The 19,763-nt window shown below is 47.8% G+C and overlaps 1 protein-coding gene across 2 annotated transcripts in view; it reads right to left on the minus strand.

Annotated features, from left to right (window-relative positions):
• Positions 1–9,307: 9,307 nt before the first annotated feature.
• Positions 9,308–19,763, minus strand: part of LOC135920193 (major facilitator superfamily domain-containing protein 6-like) — a 111,490-nt gene continuing 101,034 nt past the window's right edge. For both annotated transcript variants that reach the window (XM_065454352.2, XM_065454351.2), the window contains one exon: positions 9,308–13,570. The gene's annotated coding sequence lies outside the window, so the exon portion shown is untranslated. The remainder of the gene's footprint in view (positions 13,571–19,763) is intronic.

Genomic DNA, 19,763 nt, shown 5'->3' on the forward strand with positions numbered 1-19,763 from the left:
AGACGCTGCATAAAACTCCGCATTAACCTGTGCAATCAAGAACCTCCGTATTCAGAAATGCATCTTAACTTGAAGCCCATGCTTGGCCTGATACAAATGATGCCTCGCGTGAACGTGCCCAAGGCGCTCATAGCGTTTCCTTACGTGCGTTCACGATAGGCGTCCTTTAACTCAAGTCAAGCCTGGGCTTCAAGTTAACATGCATTTCTGAATACGGGGGTTACTCGCCAATAGGGCACCCTCGAATATGGCGTTGCGTTTACTGCGACATATTGTTTTCATCATCCTGTATCGAGTTAGAACGGCTCCACTCACACAGATGCACGGCAATTGTAATAAGCGCAAGCTTTAGACGCCACAGTGAGACAGACAAGGTACACTGTCTCGTCTAAAGATTGCGCTTGTTGTTCCCCGCAAGAATGAACCCACGAGCCCAGCAACATATTCAAATATGGTTATTTAAGACTGGACAATCCACTACCCCATTTTTGCTTTATGGGGTGGGGTTGATGATGTAAAACACTTCGTCTGGTTGAGCCCGCAGTTTGAAAAGAAAGGAACACTGTGGGGATTTAGCGGTAAATGTGAGAGAAATGCGTTAGCTTTACGTCGCACCTCCTTGATGACCCAGATACATATAGATTCAGACCGCGTCCACCACATTGTAAAGTGTTGTTCAGGAGTTCACTCGACACACTTCCTGCCTATGGAGTGAAGTGCAACTGACGGTGGTCCGGAGCAGTCCACCATCAGTTGCAGCATAAATGTAAATATAAATACCTAATTCCAAAGGGAATGCTGTGTAGGTCCGGTATGCACGTAGTTTAGAAAGAAGGCGCGCACATACGAAAAAAAAAACGTGTTTAGTTGTTACGGTTGCGCCACGGCCTTCGTCAGAGTAAACCGATATACAAGCACACAAACGCTTTTATGGGCATCCACGTGTGGGTAATATTAAAGATACAAGAGGGTATAAATGCTAAAGAAGATAAGAGTGAAAGATGCAAATCTAAGTGTGATACAGGATCATCGACTACACATGAAAAGTCAATTCCGAGTCAGTCGACAAACTGCTGCATTGGCCCGACATTTCGCGATGCCTGCAAATGGGGCAGCAGTAGTGAGAAAGCAAATACTGCATAGCAAGAATTTTTTAGACTAAGTGCGATAGCATGCTGCAGTAGTAAACCAAAGGCCATAAGCAACATACAACCATAATAATAACACAAAGATATCCGGCACTTTTTCTACCCTGTCATTGTTATACTAAACAGTACAGTGTTCAATTTGTTAATTTGAAGATTCCCATGCTTCCCGGTAGCGGTGTGACTTAAAACACGATTGTAGTATCGTTGCTTCACATCCCCAAACGAATGAGCCGGCGGTCAAACATGTTCAGACAATAGAATATACGGCAAGTTGTTAGTATGCGACTTGTGGTTGTTAAAACAGATATGAGCGGATCTTTCGGTCTGACCGATGTATTGCATATGACACACTGAACACTCAAGTATGTTGATGACGTTAATGCGGTTGCAAGTAAAATCGCTGTTGACATAAAAAAAAAGTTCATGCGGTTCTTCTAGCAGTCTTAGATGATGTCATATTCCCACAAACATTGCAACGCGGTTCATTTCCGGGATGACAACAGGCAGGAACAGATGCTGTAGTCTAAGACGAGGTTACCATATCGCGCAGGTTCCGGGAGCGGCGATAAACTACTCTTCGCGTTTATATTGTTACGCGTGGGAACACACAGACAAAAGAGGCCATTTATTTACAAAAGCAGTGCAGCCAGAGACCAAGGTAGAAATCAGCTCATGCCAAAGCCCAGATGATCGCCTTCATTTGGGACATGTCTCTTGAGCATCTGTTGTATCGCAACACAACCCCTGGCGGCGAAACGAAAGCACCATCCCGGTGCCGTTGTATATCAGTGGTATTTGATCTTGCCGTTGAGTACGGGAGTTGGCCGACGTTGAGGAGGACTAGAGAAATTAAGGTTTATTTACATTATGTACAGGAATAGGTCCAAAGCAAGATAGCAGTAAAAGGTAATCACGTTGGCGGGCTTGTTGCTAGAATCCATGATAGAGTGTCTAAGCGCGACTGAACGAGGACGTAGAAAGAAACATATACACAGAGACGGCTCTTCTCTGTGTATCTGTTTCTTTCTACGTCCTCGTTCAGTCGCGCTTATACACTCTATCATGGAAAAGGTAATCCGCGGCCGGCAGCAAATCGTACGCTGCGGCCCGTAGCAAGAAGAACATCTCTCTCTTTCCGAAGCTTATAACCCCTTCAGCCCGTCGGGGTCACGCCATTTTCAGCCAGTCGTCGAACCCGTGCAGGTGTCGTTATTTTCATTCAATCAGCGAGCCCGTACAGGTGTCGTCATTTTCATCCAATCGTAGGGCCCGTGCAAGTGGCGTCATGTTCGGCCAATGGTGCACTCCATAGGCTCTAATCTCCCATGGCTGCCTCCGTCCGGCGTTGCTTCCTTTCCTGGTAGGCGCTCAGCAGGCGGAACTGGTCGTCCTTGAAACGACCTTCTATTGCTTCAAAGCAGCTTTTCTTGGGACTAAGGTCAACTACCTCGAACCGTCCCGGCCTCCAGTTGCACTTTCGGGGAGCCTCACACAGGGCGGAAACAAAAGCTCCACGCGCGGCACACGAGGGCGCGCGTGGAGTCTTGTCTGGCAGGTCTGGTCGACGCGCACATGCGCACCACAACTGGAATGCGTTCGGGGAACTTGACCGATCTAGTTAATATCTAACTAGCATCGGTTAAGTTAGGTTAGGTTAGCAACGATGTTAGTCCGTATTTAACACTGACAAGCAGACAATTGTAGGGCCAGAGAGCGATGTCATTGGTGGTAGGAGTGGAGGACGCTGCGAGGCTGGCTGGAAAGATTTCGTATAGGTGACATCAGTGACTTGACGAACCACGCGATATGTGCCTTTGTAAACACAGGAGTTTCTCGCAAAGGCGTACTCGACGGGAAGGCGACCAAGCAGCACTAAGGCGCCCAGTGAAAAGTGCACGTCACGGTGACAGAGGTCGTAGCGACGCTTCTGATTCTCTTGTGACACCGACAGGCAAGCGCGTGCAAGTTGGGCGCGGTCAGCGCGAGCGATGTCATCACGAGCATAATTTATTCATTTGTCGAGGTCGTAATCGATCGTAGCAAGGTGTCTACCGCTAGTGCGGATTCACGGCCGTACAAGAGGTAGAACGGGGAATAGCTGGTAGTGTCAATGCGATAATAAATATAATGTAACGGTAATGTAACAGTAATGTAACGGTAATGTAACGGTAATGTATAAAGGTAATGTATAAAGGTAATGTATAAAGGTAATGTATAAAGGTAATGTATAAAGGTAATGTATAAAGGTAATGTAACGTAGAGCGATGTCCCAATTGCGGTGATCGGCTCAAACGTGTTTAACCAGCATATATGTAAGAGTCTGGTTCAATCGCTCGGTCAGGCCGTTGGTTCGTGGATGGTATGAGGTGGTAAGGTGTTGCTGCATAGAGTAGACGGGCATTATGTCATAAATGACCACGTACAAGAAGATACGGCCTCGGTCTGTGAGCATATGGGGTGGAGCTCCCTGCCTGAAGGCGGCAGAGAGAAGGCGGTAGATTCTGGAGGTCCCCAGAGAAGTGTTGCACGCCGGATTCGTGGGTCGACAAGCACACGGAGTTGAGACGCATGTTTTCAAATTCCTGTTGGACCGTGGCCTAAATCACAGTAACTGTGGCTGGTGATGGATCGGTGGACGTCGCGGAGTAGGATGGCGAATAGGCGGCCTCGAACTCCCGACGAACGACGCGAGTTACGTTGTCACATGGGATTGGCTGGCGAGGATGGTCCTCGCAAGTCGACGTAGCAGCGGTGCTTGGCAGGCGCACGATGTGGGGCACGATACATCCGCTCTTTGCTTGTTCGAAGCGGCGGCATTCTTCGATGATGCCCTAAATGTAGAGACGTTGCCCAAAAGCAGCAAGTTGAAGGCGTCATCCGTGATACGTTTTAATATATGCACCGCTTCGTCTGTATCAGACATGTCGTCAGCTTTGCGATAAAAAAAAGTCAGGACGTCCTGCATGTATGAGACGTAGGGCCCTGTGGGGCTCTAAGCACGCGTCGCAAGGGCCTTTTTCGCTGCGACCGTGCGCCTGAAGGCGTCGCTGAACAGTTCGCGAAGTTTGTCTTTAAAGTTGTCCCAGCTTGTTAATTTGTCTTCGTGGGTTCGGTACCAGACGCGTGGGGTGCCGCTCAGGTATTTTACAACGATAGCGAGCATGTTCGTTGGATCACACCTGTTATTAGTCCTGACTCGTTCGTAAACGTTGATCTACTCTTCGAAGTCGATGCCGTCCAATCTGGAAAACAGACCAGGGTCGCGAGCCTGGGAAAGCGTCACGACTGGAGCTGTCTGACGAGTCGTAGCCGACGCTAATGTGGTCTCATCTCCGGGAGGCATGGTAGCGAGCTCGATGTAGCAACCACTGCGGAGCTCCTCGAAAGACACAGACAAAAAGGAGCTATTTACACAGTATTTAAAATAGCAGCGCAGCCAGAGACCAAGAGGGAAACCAGCTCGTACCAAGCCCAGATGGTCGTCTTCGTTTGCGCCGTGTCTCTTGAGCGTACTATACATACATATATATACCCGTCCGTTGTACCACCACCGCCGCCACCATCACCACCACCAAAATAACTTATAAATGTTCAAGGTATGTTGTTGTTGTTGTAGCCTGTGATGCGTGTGGCTCCTACCCACGATGGGGGATTGGCCAAGAAATGGGTGCGCCAATGTTTAGTGCACACAATAAACACATCTCTATAAACTTCTTTTTATTCCTCAAGAACCCTCTACCTTGTACCGCCACTTACAAGTGCAACTGTGTACTATGCACGTGGTACATGGCGCGCGAGCTGTCGTAATAATATGCAACTGCAAGGCAAAGGACGCACGCATAGGCGCTACGCGGCGCGCATCTTACATCGCAAGTGGCAGGATACGAAGTTGATGATGGTGATGATGATGATGATGATGATGATGATGATGATGATGATGATGATGATTTAGTGGCATCCCCTTTCAAACGGGGTGGTGACAGTCACCTAGCCTGCTTGATTTAATGAGGTATGCCTTATCTGTTTTTCATAATATCAATTTTTACACATTTCCATCATCTTTTCTTCCTCAGGACTGCTCTATCTACTTTGTACCGCCGCGTAGAACTGCAACTGCGTACTATGCAACTGCTACAAGGCGTGCAAGCTGGAGTAATAATATGTAACTGCAATACAACGGACGCACATATAGGCGCTACGCAGCACGCATCTCACATCACAGGTGGCACGATACGATGTTAATGATGATGATCATGATTTATTCGCATCCCCTTTGAAACGGGGTGGTGACAGTCACCTAGCCCGTTTGATTTAATGAGGTATGCCTTACGTGTTTTTCATAATATCAATTTTTGCACATTTCCATCATATTTTCTTCCTCAGGACTGCTCTATCTACCTTGTACCGCCATGTTGAAAGTTGAAAGTTAAAGTTTATTTTCGCCACCAACAGTACAGTGTGTTTTACACAGAACAGTTGCGGAGTGGAAAGTGGGAAAAAAGCTGCGCTGATGCAGCTTGACTAGCCCCACCTCCCATCCGTACAAGGCAGCAGAACGGCAGCACAGCAAACTTCATACAGTCCTAACGTATGATAGAAAAAGAAACAAAATAAATAAATAAAACTTATACGATAATTGTCAAGTAGACATAATTATATGCGTCCTTGGGTGCCTAAAAGTACATCAATCATTCACGCACAAAAAACCAAAATCAATGACAAGAAAATTATTGCAAGGTAACATAACAGTAGGACATACTGTAAACAGAAAGGAGTGCTTTATTTCGACAGCATTTTCCTAGGCTTGTAGCGGATTATGTGAACATGTTGAATAGCTCCCTTCCTAAAAGAACATGCAAGTGATTTTCTGTAAGCTTGAACGTACTGAGTTTGTGTGGAATGGTGAGTTTTAACATTTGAAGACCGTAATTCGTTCGTGTTCGGGGAATGTGCCAGTGTTCAGAATTTCTGATGGGACGCAATGAAATGTTCGGCTGTAAATGCGCTAAACCTCTTAAGTTTAGGCTATTTCTGCGAATTTCAGACCTCAACGACAACAACAATGGATGTTCATAGGCAACAATGAATTTTAACACCTTAATCTTCATAAATAGATGAGATTTATTATCTCTATAGCCTAAATCCGCAACAGCCCGCAAAGCACACTTCTGAAGTGTATATAGCTTTTTCTTTGATGTTTGAGTTCCAGATGCCCATACCAACTGGCAGTAGCGTAGGTGGGAGCTAAAAAGCGCATTAAGATATGAAGTTTCTGGGGAACCGGCAGAAACGACTGACACCTCCTTAGCATACCGAGGGCGTTTCTTAGCTTAATACGTAATTCATCAATGTGAGAATCCCACAGCATATGTCGATGAAAGTTAACACCTAATGTTTTGACAGTCTCTGAAAGTTGAATTTCAAAATTATTTAGTAGCAGTTTAAGGGAGTACTTGCAAGCCGTTCCTATCGCGCGGAAAGAAGGGCATTGGTTTTAGAGCTATTGGTTTGTAACGAATTATACGCCAAACCATTCGGATAACTTGGGTGAAGTTTCATTAGCTGCTTGAATCAACTCATCTAGGTTTGCTCCTGTAAAAAATAAGCTCGTGTAATCTGAATAGATAATGTATGTTATTGATCGATCTATATTTACAATATCATTAATATAAATGATGAAATGTGAAACTGCGACTACGTACTGTGCAACTGCTACATGGCGCGCAAGCTGGCGCAACAATATGCAACTGCAATGCAAAGGACGCACATATAGGCGCTAGGCGGCACGCATCTCGCATCACAAGTGGCACGATACGATGCTAGTGATGATGATCATGGTTTATTGGGATCCCCTTTGAAACGGGGCGCTGACATAGTCGCCGAACCAGCTTGATTTAATCAAGTACACAAGTTCTTTTTTCATTCTAGAATTTTTTACTCATCTCTTTAATTTTCGATTTCTTCTCCGAACCTTCTTTATCTACCTTGCATCGATCGCTACCTATGCAGCTGCTACGTTTCGTGTCACCTAGTGTAATAATAATTGGCAACTTCAATGAAGTAGAGCCGCAATGTCCGGATTGTGGCGAATCGTACTGCTCGCTAGCGCATATGCTCTAACAATGCTCCGCGTTATGCGGCACCGTGTTCAGCAAAGAAGAAGACTGGGTGGGCGCCCTGCGAAGCGACGACCACCAGACCCAGCTCCTGGCCGTCCAGAGGGCTCACGAAAGGGCGGAGGCTCACGGGCTTCCCGTCCCAACATGGGTGCGGCCCGCGACCCCTGCCGACCACTAAACCAAGAGTGGGTGGGGAGGGGTTCCTCAGGACACAATAAAGTTATTTCCTTCTTCAATGCAAAGTCTGCACGTAAGGACGCTACGTGGCGCGCATGTCCCATCGCGTGTTTTTTTTTTTTGCGCGCTATAGGACGCTTTTATAGGGCATGTTTCCGCTACAAGTTACCGATACCGGCGGCGGCAGTGCACAACATCGCCAACCGAAATGGCTATTGGAATGAGCCCATAAAAGCTTACGCTGAAGAATTCTGCGAAATTAATCCAGTCCGGAGCAATTAAACTGATGTAACAAAAAGCAGAACCTTGCCGTAAGACCACATTTTTCAAGAACTTTGCCCTGAGAAAACGCCTTTACATAAGCACTTTTTTAGTACTACGCTTTAGCTTTACACACAGGACAAATAGTAGTAAGCTTGGCCCAGCAAAGACTGACAAGCGACGTGTATATTTATATGACAGTGACTTTTTCAGAGGGTTTGCTGGAGTTTCTGCTTCAGGAACTTGACCGAATAAGTTTGCTCGAACCAATTAGGTAGCTTACTGGTAAACAGCGCAATGCGCTGTAAGGAGAAGGCGAAAGTGCCATCGCAATTTCTTGCATGCAATGTTTTGCAATCTCGAGTCGGTGAATTTTTCACCACCTTTAAATCTTTTTCGCGAATCGAACTTACTTTTCGTAAAACACGGCGTAGCATCCGTTAAGTTGGAGAACGGGCGAAAATTCGTAAAAATTACGAAAAATTCCTGAAGAGGTGGCAGGTGTTGTCATTGGGTGTGTAAAATTGGATGTATACTGCTCTTCTACGATCGGGCCGGTAGACTTGATCTGGCAGTCCCGTCGTGGGATTAGCCGGGGGCGCGTTCTCGTTCGATCGCGTTTTGCTGGACCCAATAAAAGTTTGTTCGCTCAAAACTCCTGGTGCTTATTAAAGTTCTCTCTCTCTCTCTCTCTCCTACGACAAAAAAAATCCTTAACACCGGCGTCTCCCTCCCTCCCACACACACACACACACACACACACACACACACACACACACACACACACACACACGCACACACGGACACACGCACACACGGACACACGCACACACGGACACACACACATATATATATATATATATATATATATATATATATATATATATATATATATATATATATATATATATATATATATATATATATATATATATATAGCAGATGTGCCCTTGGATCTAGTGATTTCAGGTGCTTGAATGATAGGAAGCATAAACGAAAACATTCTTCGGCCGATTCGGCCGGGGCAAGGCCTGCATCAGAGAAAGTGCTAAGTTAATGAAACAGAAAATAGATTATATATATATATATATATATATATATATATATATATATATATATATATGTCAATGCTTCTCGCAGACTTCGCGGCGGTGCCGCTAGATGGAGCAGCATGTCCGGAGGGAAGCGCGAGAGGCCGGCTTGCATGTACGCCGCTTACATGATGCGTTTCAGCGGTGGCAGTGCGGGGTCACTGCATTGCTTCATTAATGATCGCTTTAAAGTCGACATTCATCGTGAGCTGGGTTCTGCCGGATTTTCTCAAGATATTGATTAGCGATTACATCTGCCCCACCAAACACTTGTGCCGTGTTTTGAGCCCGTGGAATTGCTTCGGCTTTGTTTCCCTGTAATAAATAATGTGGTTGTGGAGTAGTGGTGAGGCTATCCGGTCCAACGCGCGTAAATCCGTGGAATGTTAACCATCTTTATTTTGTTTCCCAGGCTTTGATCGCGATGCTACAAGTAGACGTGCTTTGTGCAGTAAGAAGCCTCCCAGCGCTAGACCCCCCAAGAAGGCTCAGTGATGACGAAGTGCAAACATTCAGTGATGAACGTATATTTTATTTACAACGACACTCACAACACGGCTTGTTCGCACTAGTCCATAATGGGGCTCACCCTGGAAACATGGTCAACACGCACTTAGAATAAACGATCCCAAGCGTGCAGGGAATGGTGCGGCAGCGAAAGCTGCGACCATCGTCCAGTGAAGCAAGTGTTCGGAATGAGTCGTGACTCGTACACAACCCTCGTTCCCGAATGGCGGGCCGGGATACGCAATGACTGGTAAGTCGAGGTGAAGCTTCATCGTGACGGACCCCTTTTGCGGGCACAAGGGCGAGCGATATACCATGCCTTCAAACTTGAACTAATTTTATTCGAGGCGGAGCAACGTCTTCCATAGATGCTTTGAGCTCCTTTGAGGACGGCACGCGGTACAGGGCAAGTTGCTGTCAGAATGATTACGAAATCTTGTTTCGGAGATTAAAGTCTACATTTACATGGAAAACTTGCAGAGAGCCGTAATCTAAGGCAAGTTCAGTTTGTGCAATTCTTTTACAGCGATCAAGATATCAACATTTGTTGATTATGCATTTTTATAATTTTTTACTCACCGCGAAAGAAGTGTTCTCCTAGGAGCGTAACGCACTTTGGAAGAGGCATTTGGGTTGTTCACGTGTTCATTTAACTTAATGTGCGCTTAACTTTAAGCACACTAAGTATAAAAGAGCGGGACTGCCGGACTGTAAATTGAGATTAAGTGTCCGTTGTAACCCGCTCAGCAGTAACCATGGACTTCTCACCAGCGATTGTGCCGTTTCGAACAGTATATAAGCTGGAATAGCTCGTTAAATGAGGCGAGGAAGACACAGGCAAAAAAAAAAAAAGAAAGCGCGAGCGTTCATTCCTGTGTCATTATTGTTACGAACCTGTTCTTTTTTTCTTCGCGTGCCTTTGTTTAAGATCAACTACACGGGGAGCTTCAAGCACAGCAGGCCGCGGTCACGGACGGTGGTGGCACAGTTACACGGGGGGCTTCGGAATTTCACGGCATCGCATCGCGCAGATGCACGGTTGTGGCTCTCTCGCGTGACGCTTCATTCGCCCTGTCGCCCAACAAGGAGCGACTGACCAAAGCTGGTTCGTCTGGGAAAGCGTGCGACAGTGCAGCGGCGTGCTCGTAGCGGATTGCGCGGAAGCGAAGGTGCCTTCAGCATTGCCGCCACAATTATGACAGTGCTCCTTTGCGAATTCTCTCCCGGCTCGAGATAGGCGGCGCCGTTGCCCGAGATCCCCTGTGTGCTGCCTGCGGAAAGAACCTGCTTGGAGCAATGAATGTCCAACGGAACGTGGACACTCATCGAACACGTGTACCCAGCTCGGCTCAGGAAAACTCGCCTAATGGAGAGGGGGGCACACGGGTATCCTACCAAGAACGCCCGCCACAACTGTATGGCAGTGATGCCTGCTGCTGTGCTTAGGCGCACCACATGTCCGGCGCTCAGGCTGTGACCACGGCACATGGCTTCAAGATGACAAAGACCGTTAATGGAGTTCCTCCAAGATGCGTGGTTACATTCATTCTTATGTTTTTCTTTTACTGCGCCTTCAAGAAATAGTAAAACGAAAGCGTCTACGGGGAGCTAGCGCAAGTCAGTTGGTGCTGTTCTAGTGCGCAGCGACAACACGCTGTCGCCGTCCGACAGGGAGGCCACAAGAATGGCACGTCATTTTTAACGCTAACATACGCTCGCCTGCACCAACGCTTCCCATAGCCCGATGCGTACAGCCGAGCTCTGTCCACGCGCGTTGCTAGGAGCGCGCGAGCTTTGCACGTTGTAGTACACCGCTGCCCACTCGGGCCAGAAGCTGCATGCATGTGCCCCAAAATGAGCGGCAAATTTGGTGACGCGACATCGGGCAGCATGTGCTGTTGCCTCCGCCTGCTAGGCTGCGTGTTATCGCGCTACGGTAGGCCCGTCAAGTTTAAGCACCAGTTGTTCATAAGCGCCTTGGCATTGCTCCATGCTGTTGTGTGGGCACGCTGGCAGTGAACCCAGAAACGGCCACGTCGTTGTCGAATGGCATCATGCGTGAGCAGTTTAAGGCATTTCAACGCAGTTGAGTGCATTTTACTGACTTCCCTGAGATGGAACGATGAAGGGGAAAATATAACAGTAAAGCATAAACCAACAGTTCCTCTGGGACCAATAAAACCTATATACGCCTTAGCTCAAGAAAATACATTAAAAAATATGCTTATATTAGTCTAAGTTTGATATGTTTAGTGTGAAACTACTATTTTCTCTGGAAAGGAATGGTCGGCTGTAGAGCAAGCTTCGAAGTTCTGGCTTTGCAACTTTCATAGACTGTTGCGACGTGTACGACAAATGACAGATACTTCAACTCGAGCTCTAATGCCGGTATGCGTGCCGCATCTACATTCGCACATGTGCACCGGTAATACTTTTCTCGCGTTTTGCTACAACGCACGGAGAGCTCAAAATATTGCAGCTAACGCAGAACACGAGGAAGAACTCGCACATGTACTGCACGCAAAGCTCACAAGACATGTTCTTTGCTTCTTAAGTGCTGTAATGCATCATTCATTGAAAATCAAGCAGGTTGGCCTAATTTGATATTACGCAAGCGTTTAGGTCACGTGCACACATCGCTCGTTACGTGCCTGCTCATCGTTTCGCCGTGTTCAACAGACGCGAAAAAAAAGAAAGAGCGCTCGTTTTTCTTTTCTGTCTACTGGCGATCAGCGCGAAAATATGTGCTTTCGGCTGGAATCTTCCTTCGGTATTGCAAAGAAGCCACCGCACATATTTATCACTAATTAAGTAAACGCTTTCAGTCACATGTGACACAGTTGCAAGGGCGGCCGACGAAAAAGTAGCTATTAACAAAAGCCGCATAAGATACTCGAGGCACTGAGCCTCAATAATACAAAAGCATCGAACTTTCTAGTATCAAATGCCGCAGGGTGGCAGGGGAAAAGAAGCGGGCGTGTGACACATTCTCGCTACTACATTTAAGCCGAGTACGATTTGTGTGCACGTACTTCGCTGGTACCCGCCGTGGTTGCTCAGTGGCTATGGTGTTGGGCTGCTGCGCACGAGGTCGCCGGGATCGAATCCCGGCCACGGCGGCCGCATTTCGATGGGGGGCGAAATGAGAAAACACCCGTGTACTTAGACTTAGGTGCACGTTAAAGAACCCCGGGTGGCCAAAATTTCCGGAGTCCTCCACTACGGCGTGCCTCATAATCAGAAAGTGGTTTTGGCACGTAAAACCACATAATTTATTTTTAACTTCGCTGGCGTTGCGACACCTATCGGGGCGCGGTTTGCACTCGTCGTATTCTGCACTTCGATCAACGTCGATCGCTGCACCGACGGGAACCAAGCGCAACTAGCAGACCGCGGAAGTTCTGGCAGCACAAAGACCACAGTGTTCGTCGACAGGCACTTGTTCATCAAGCTGGATTTTTTCCAAGTTACTGCACAGCACAGCGACTCGGATCGTTCTGCTACCACGGTCAATTTCCCCTTCCTCGCCACGCACTCGGCTCACAAACTTATTTCACGAAGCGCCGCATCCTGTGTCCCCGTGCAGTGAGTCGCTGCTTCAAACAGATGGATTGGTGTAGCTGCACATTCAGCGGGAATGTGCGCACGAATAGAGCAGGCGAAGGGCGCACGACACTCCGGCAAGACAAGCGCTCGCAAGCAACGCTCGGTTCAAGGAAGCACGCAACAATGCATCCGCGCGCGTCCTTGCCACAGCAGTCTAAGCCTACGTAGTCCAGAAGCGCTGTTGAGAACTGCGGACGCCGCAGTACGGTCGAGGCACCACTCTGGTCAACGGACCCTACATGCGCTCCGCGTTCACACATCCTAACGCGCACCTAACGTTGCAAATTATTATGGCCTCCCTCGCCTTTCGCCGTCGTACACTAGCTTCAACGATGCATAGAAGGACGACGACAACGCAGTGTATTCATCCACGTTGCGCTGAAGCCAATGTGTTTAACTCGCACCAACTCGCCCACCCGGGCAAGAGCTGCCACTGTGTGTGTGTGTGTGTGCCTACGCTGCCCGGGATGCTGCAGCGGCGCTAGTTATCGCGGAATCCGAGCAGCTCCAAAACTGAATTGGTTGTTCTCGCATCGTCGGAAACACGGACTACAGTTCTGCAACAGGGCCACACAGCAGGTATGTCCCGCGGTGAAGTGTTCCCTCTTTTCGAGGGCCGATCTCTTCCGTGCGACTCCTGGTGGTTCGCCTGACCGGAAATCTGGAAGGAGAACAGGGGAAAAAATCAGCAGACGCCACTTGGATCGGCTCATTAGGCATATTCCCAGCGGCGTAGGGAAAGTATTAATCCACAGTGCCTAAGGGCCGTATTTAGTAAGGATTCATTTCAACCTTTTATTTTTATTCTCCGCATCATTCCCTCGCACCAACTGGCTGATTCCGGCGGCGATAATGGCGTGAGGCTACATCCGAGCCAAAGAGACGGAAAGAATAGAAAGAAAGAAATATCGTGGCTTCTGCTGCCAGGAGACGCTGCAGCAGCCGTGGAAGCACGAATCTATTCGGGTGAAGGTTACTTCGCAACGCGGTGCCAGGCAAGAAGCAAAATATTAACTAATAATAATAATAATAATAATAATAATAATAATAATAATAATAATAATAATAATAATAATAATAATAATAATAATAATAATAATCGCACTTCTGTGCGGGTTACCTGAGATTCCCTAGCAGATCTAGCTCGAGTGCCACCGTCTTCCCGAAGTACAGTATCGCATTTTTCACGCGCAATCGGATCAGCGACTCTCGGCGATATCAGTTTCCACGAACATTGCGGAATAACAGCAATAACAGGCTAAAATCCAGCGGAGAGGACGTCCACCACTTCAGGGCGGCGTCGCGTTATGCGCTATGTCCCCCAAAAGATTGACGTATGCCTCAAGAGCTGAGGACACCCGCCGACAACTGCCCAACCAGCGATCACAACTAGATTCGGTAATCCAATATTCATCGAGGCCACCGTCGTGCCGCCCGTACGGGATGACCGGTGAAGAACGCAGCGCCAAACGCACCTCGAAAGCATTACGTGCGAAAGAACCGGCCAACCACTTGCGCCAATCCTCCGCGACGACGTCAACAGCGTTGCCCCCTCTGTTGGCGGGCATTCGAGTGCAATGTTGCGTGCGAAGCCAGCGCGACCTTCCGGATAGGCCTTTCTTGGAGCCGGCCAACAACGTGGGCCGTATTTTGCAACGCTACATTTCATTTCCCAATATTTTTCTATCATTCGTCGCGCTCACTGGGCAAACCCAGCGATTACAGCTGTGCCCGCTACAATTCCCAGCTCCGACGTCTGCTGTCGCGGCACATTGGTGTGGCGCCAGTGGGACAGCATCATGTGCTACTCTGTTCCCTTTGGGAGGACACGCGCCCGGCCCTAAGAGATATGCGCAGTCTATACATAGCAGTTCCATACATAGCAGTCAACACACTGTGAAGGCTAGACGGACTTCTTGCAGTGGCTTCGTTCGCACATGGATATAGTTCGATGTTTTGTAAACGCAATTGTGCGCAACTGTTTTTCATATAGGCTCAGCATTGAACAAAACAAGTTCTAATCCTTAGAAACAAATACACTCTGCTATACTACGGCTGCTAATGCGTTGTATTAGATTATTGTCCGAGTTCTTAAGTTTGTGATCATTCCTTAATCCTTCAATCTTACCCGCCGTGGTTGCTCAGTGGCTATGGTGTTAGGCTGCTGAGCACGAGGTCGCGTGATCGAATACCGGCCATGGCGGCCGCATTTCGATGGGGGCGAAAAACCCGTGTGCTTAGATTTAGGTGCACGTTAAAGAACCCCAGGTGGTCAAAATTTCCGGAGTCCTCCACTGCGGCGTGCCTCATAATCAGTAAGTGGTTATGGCACGTAAAACCCCACAATTTAATTTTTTTTAATACTTCAATCTCATTGTGAAAGTTGAGTAACTTATGAATGATCGGACGCGTATGTCCCTGCTGGAGTCTTCAAATTCTGTGGCATATTTCGATCTTGGGACAACTGATCTGTAGCTTTTCTGCGAAAAACGCAGCAATGCTGCTTAGCAGTGAACTATTGCTTTCTTCAGGATGTTCAGGAAGTCTGAACAGGATGAGATTATTTCTGCGCAAGCGGTTCTCAAGATGATCATTCTTGTCAACAAGTTCGTTGACCGTGTTACTTAGGGACAAGAATACATTAGAAGACTCGGCAGGAGGAGTAATAACACCACTGGGTTTAGAAGACAGAAGATTCAAGAGAAGTCAAGAGCAGTCACCTGGACTTAATAACTCCAGGAAGTTGTTTCCAAGGCGACCACTTTTGCCAACAGAGAATCGACCTTCTGAGTAAACGATGACATTTTAGATCGAACATCCGCAGCGGCCTCTGTGTTAGGTGACGAGGATTCGAGAGCAGTAACCCGAAGTTCTAAGTTTTGAAATCGAGAATTGACAGGCTGACCGAGGGTAGAGATGTCAAGGGCCATTTTTTCCTGTCCTGAAAGCAGTTTATTGAACATTTCGGCAACTGAGGGCTCGTAATGACTATTTTCGGAAGTTTCGTCAGAAGAAGAATTACTGGCTAATCGGGTAGCTGGTCTGGTACCCTGTGCTTTATTCTTGAGGCCAGGGTTCAGTTCATTAATTGTCAATCATCAATGTCACCGCTTCTCACCTTTTGTAAAGCACTGACATGCGTGGGGTGGTTGCTCGCGCGATAGTACTAAAAATGCAGGAAGCTGTACACATAAACATGCCATGACAAATCTTCTAGTTTGGCCCAATGACGTATCGTAATTGAAATGTTATGGAGAAACCCAAGAAAATAAAGTGTCTATAAATTTTTGTCTATAAGCCACGTGAAAGCTCCGTTGTAATTGTCCCTTCGATCCAAATCTGTCGCAGAGTGCTTCATTCACTTGCCGATTTATATGCTAAAATAATAACCGACGATTACGATAATCCCTAAGGCAAAATTTGAGCGCAGCTCTATACGTGTGTTTAAGATGGCGTACAGTTTAATGACAGGAAGCGAAGTTCAACGCATCAGGCATTATTTTTATTCTTTGCCGTACAGGTATGCCCTGGCTGCACGTGCCCGTGGGCACGAGCTCCCTCCAGGAAGGAGGCGCTTCTTCTTCGATCCGAGACTGTGCTGAGATTAATTCAACACACTCCCGGGCGCCAAATCACTCGTTCAGCTCGAGCGAATAAAGTTTTTGTATTGGTCAGGTGGTAATAACTCCTTGCTGTTGTTGAATCTTGCAAGAGCGGACATGGCTATCAACACCCTTGTAGACTTCAAGAACCCTTGCGAGTTTCCACATTTGTCGAGGTAATTTCTCGGCGTGGACTATGACGATATCTCCTGTCTTCATTTCGTTGGTGGGTCACCCATGGGAAAAGTGCGCTGATCGAAGCTGAAGCAGATATTCTTTCTATCCACCTCTTCCAGAAGTTCTCAGTTAGGCGTTTCCTGTAGGCGTGTCGTCGGACAGGTTCCGTGGGCGTAAAGTCCACTGACACGTCGTTGCTGCCCTGTGGTAGCGTCATTAGTCTCCGTCTATATGATGGGGTCTGCTGGTGTTAATGCACCAGGTTCTTCTCTGTCCGGCTCAACGTAGGTGAGAGGCCTCGAGTTCACGACCGCTTCGACTTCCTTAAGTACAATCGTCAGCTCTTCAAAGTTAAGTGGAGCTTTGCCGAGAACCTTTCTCAGTGGAAGCTTGATCGTCCCGACCAGACGCTCCCATCAGCCGCCCCACCATGGTGCGCTGGGAAGAATAAACTTTCAGTGATACTCTCCTGGCTCAAGTATATGCCGTTACGTCCTCTTGGGAAAGCAACTTGCAAAGCTCCTCTAAGTCTTTTGACGTCTTCTTAAATGTTCTTGCATTGTCTGAATAAATCACGCGAGGTAGACCCCTTCGCACTAAAAAGCGTCGTAAAGATATTGCACTGCAACTTCAGCTGTCGTGATAGCCGTTCTGTGACGAATGTGCGCTGACTGCCTCCGTCTATGACACCTCTGATATATTGACAGGTGACGTCTGTTACTGCCCAAGCTCGGAGCGTCTGCAGGAGGACGCTCGTCGATGAATCCTCGATAGTACGCCGATCTTTCCCTAAAGATGCGCACACAGTCGTGTTTGTGCTTGGATTACTTGTTGGTATTCTGGCAGTTGTTCTGCCGTTTTCCCGTGTCTTCTGGCTTACTTTTTGCGGATCACACACACTCGTCGAATGACGTCCTTTGCAGGTAGAGCAGGTAACCTTGCGTCTACAATCACACGCCCTGTGACCTTTAGTCGTGCATCGAAAGCACCTCATGTCTCCTGATAATATTTGCTTCTTTTCCGATAGTGGGAGATCAAGTGCACAGTCTTCCGTGGAATGTTGACTCGACTTACAGAACACACAGTTCTCAGGTACTTTCATAGTGTTGTTGTGGAGAACTGAAGGCGTGGGTTTCGAGTCACGAAAATGGCGAGATTTGTTTGGTGCCTTCTCTCTTCCTGGATTCGGACATGGATTCGGAACGGACCGATGGCAAAGTACGAAGCCTGGAGAAGTACTCCTGTTCGAGTTTCGTTCTATCGCCGAAGCGTTTCTTCAGTATATCGATGGCGCCCTTGTAGCAAGCTTCTGTTGTAGGCAGTCCCATAACAGCTGAGGCTGCGTCGCCTCTTAGGAAGCACCTCAGGTAGTTAAACTTGTCCATCGCTGTGAGGCTTCCGTTGCGGTGAATTATCTGGTCGAATTGTTCCCAGAAATCATTCCATCGACACAAATCACCATCAAATGGGGCGACGGTAAGCTTGGATAGCTTAGCTCCAGAGACTCCCGCTGTACTGACTGTCGATGAAGTCCGAAGCTCCGGTCTCGATGACGTGACAACGCGGTCTCGCTTGCTAAGCAGCTTACTCATGACGCAGGTAGCGTTGTCCTCGTATTCCACAACGGTGTTGTATTCTTGCTCAAACTCTCAACTATGTGGCTCTCTAGCTTCTCGTTGATCTTGTTCAGCTCATCGTTATTCACCTTGAAACGTCCGTAAATAGTGTTGAGCTGATCTACGGTGGCTGTTTCATCGCTGAGAAGAGCTCTTGTCTCATTGATAAGCCTGGTGTTCAGAGATCGTCTCGACGTCCACTTCGATAGGAGCCTCTCCATGATGGTCAGTTCACTCGTAGCCTTCCGTGGTCTCCGATAGTAGCTCCCGGGTTTGGGCTCCAAATGTTTAAGATGGCGTACGGTTTACTGACAAGAAGCGAGGTTCAAAGCATCAGACATTCTTTTTATTTTTTGTCATTCAGGTAGCCCTTGGCTTGACGTGCTCGTGAGCACGGGCTCCCTCTAGGAAGTAGGCGCTTCTTCTTCGATCCGAGACTGTGCCGAGATTAATTTAACACGCGTCTTCATTTCGCGATATATTGACGTACTACACCGACCACCGCACCGACTGGCGGAACCGCGATGCACGGTGCTATATATGAACTGGCCACTCAGCTGCCGCTTCCCCGCAACTGCAGCTTTATTCAGCCGTAATCTTTACCGAGAAACGCTTGCTGCGCACGCTCTGTGAGAAGGCGAGCTTTCTGGATCTATCCTTTCCCCCGGACGCCCGGTGCTGCCACTACCGCTGACGTGAGCGCTATCTGGAGGTGCTTCAAGGTGGCTTCCTCCGCTTTCCTCCTCATGCTTCCTCTGCACCCTCCTCCTCCGCTTTCCTCATCGCGGTCTCTTCACTCTCGCCGTATTTAATCCCCCGCTGCACTCGGTTACGCCGATGTACAGCGCCGTGGCACGCCAATGCTCAACGCAGGAACGGGCGCCTAAGAGTTGCGCTCTATAAAAACTGAGTGCAGCTAAAGTTCGTCGTGAAACAAAGAGCTGCTCCTTCGGCCACGAGGCACGCGTACAGGCAAGAACACCTCAAAAGTGTACATGTCATATTGTCTATTTTTGTCTTGTTTATCTGTAGATGTGAGATTTCAATTTCGACAAGGGCAAATGTCTTCCACAGCGCCTTGAGAGACAAGTACTCTTGACGAAGGATTGACTCCAGCCTTCTGTTGTTCGTCCGCGATTCATTATATGGAGTCCCATGAGCTGCAATTTTTCTTTTAGTCTTACTGGACAAAGGAATTCTCGCACGTTTTTCAAGCTTGCGGGTCGGCCCACCTGACGAGAAAAGCATGCATCGCTACACGCATACACTGCAGCTTAACTCAGCTCCTTCCCGTCCCAACCTCCACCTCTCAATTTGCGTGACCTTGCTAGCTTTCTTTTTTTCTTCGAAGTGACAGGGAAAAAGAAAACAAAAATAGCGGTAATAAATTTTGCATTCAAACCCCCCATTGTCCGTACCGTACATATGCATTAGGTTCGAGTCGAAAATTTCACTGCTT

This window comes from Dermacentor albipictus, chromosome 3 (genome assembly GCF_038994185.2).
Source record: "Dermacentor albipictus isolate Rhodes 1998 colony chromosome 3, USDA_Dalb.pri_finalv2, whole genome shotgun sequence".
Taxonomy (NCBI): domain Eukaryota; kingdom Metazoa; phylum Arthropoda; class Arachnida; order Ixodida; family Ixodidae; genus Dermacentor; species Dermacentor albipictus.